This window comes from Gorilla gorilla, chromosome 6 (assembly GCF_029281585.2).
Source record: "Gorilla gorilla gorilla isolate KB3781 chromosome 6, NHGRI_mGorGor1-v2.1_pri, whole genome shotgun sequence".
NCBI classification, from domain to species: domain Eukaryota; kingdom Metazoa; phylum Chordata; class Mammalia; order Primates; family Hominidae; genus Gorilla; species Gorilla gorilla.
In genome coordinates, this window is record NC_073230.2 from 73,076,628 (window position 1) to 73,078,230 (window position 1,603).

The 1,603-nt window shown below is 34.2% G+C and overlaps 1 non-coding gene across 1 annotated transcript; it reads left to right on the forward strand.

Annotated features, from left to right (window-relative positions):
• Positions 1-927: 927 nt before the first annotated feature.
• LOC115935487 (small nucleolar RNA U2-19) lies at positions 928-1,007 on the forward strand. The gene has a single exon (XR_004071111.1). It is a non-coding gene; the product is annotated as a small nucleolar RNA U2-19 (small nucleolar RNA).
• The last annotated feature ends 596 nt before the right edge of the window (positions 1,008-1,603 follow it).

A 1,603-nucleotide genomic window follows, 5' to 3' on the forward strand; every position in this document is an offset into this window, starting at 1 on the left:
AAATAGAAAATCAAATATCACACGTTCTCACTTATAAGTGGGCACTAAATCTTGGTTATACACATACATAAAGATGGGAACAATAGACACTGAGGACTCTAAAAGGAGAGAGGAAGGGAGAGGGGCAAGGCTTTAAAAACTTCCAATTTGGCACTTGGTTCACTATCTGGGTGGAGCCCAAACCTCAGCATCACACAACATACCCTTGAAACAAACCTGTGTATGTACCCCCAAATTGAGAACAAATTAAAAATATTTTTAAAGTCTCATTTTTAAAAGCAATATGATCAATTATAATAACTTAAATAACTTACCAGCAAAACATAGGACAATCCATAATTAAAATATTCAGAAAGCAAGCAAGTCATCTTGTACTACCAGATTCTTTTTGAAGAATGACATTTATAAAACGAAGAGAACCAATTTTACCTGCCTGTACTAAAGGAAAATAAGTTCAAGAAATGTCCTAGTTATAATTTTCAGTTAGCCCAACATGAACATTGCCCAGAGTTTAGTGTGACAGCCACTTTGAAACCCTCGTAAATTCTGTCACCTTGGATGAATCACAACTGATTGGTTTATCAATGCATATAATTCAGATTGTTCTGAATAAAGCTGGCTTCCCTGAAGGACCCAAGATAACTTCATGAAATAAATGTATCATGTCCAGTTAATAGATGAGGCACATAAAGTTATTTATTTGAAAAGAGAAATCTTATTCTTCTGTGGTAGAGAAAAAGAAAGATTGAATAGAAAATAAAATTGCTAATTAAGAAAAAGGAAAGCCACCTATACTCGTTTGCTCATGAAAAAGAAACCTAGCTGAGAAGACTGGCAGGCAAGAAACACAGTGGACTAGTATGCACGAAGGAGAATAGGGGAATAGAAAAGTTTATTTGTTCTCTGAGATCTGCTCTTACTGAAGTGGATCGATGATGAAAATAAGCAAGTTTGAGCATCAGAAGACCTTCCAGTCTACTTGATGCATGAGCTCTACAGTTTTAAGAAGCAAAACTATAACACAGTGTAAGAAGATATATTTTCCCTCATCTCTATTTGTAATTTCATCTATTTATCCTTAAAAGCCACTCTTACAAAAGCATAAACTTTATACATATTTGCATGGTAGGCACATTCACATATTGCTGTTGTGTTTTTCATTTTACAAGAACAAAGTATGTTAATTAGTGGGAAAATGAAAAGGAACCATAGACAAGCAAAAGGCAGAAAATAGAAAACACTCAGAATTTCACTCACAGACCACTATCTTCAACTTTGTGTGCCCACTTCTAAGGCCTATTCTTTTCTTAAAAATTCTTTAATTTTAAAATGCATACATAAATATGCATTTCCACATGAACATGATCATATCAAACATATTTTTTCAAATGTTATTTATTTCAAAACAGAAAACTTATTTCTTTGTGGTAGAGTAAAAGAAAGATTGAATAGAAAATAAAATTTCTAATTCAGGAAAAGAGGTCTAGGTGGCTGGCAAGATGGCCAAATAGGAACATCTCCAATCTGCACCTCCCAGTGAGATCAACGCAGAAGACAGGTGATTTCTGCATTTCCAACTGAGGTACCTGGCTCATCTCATTAG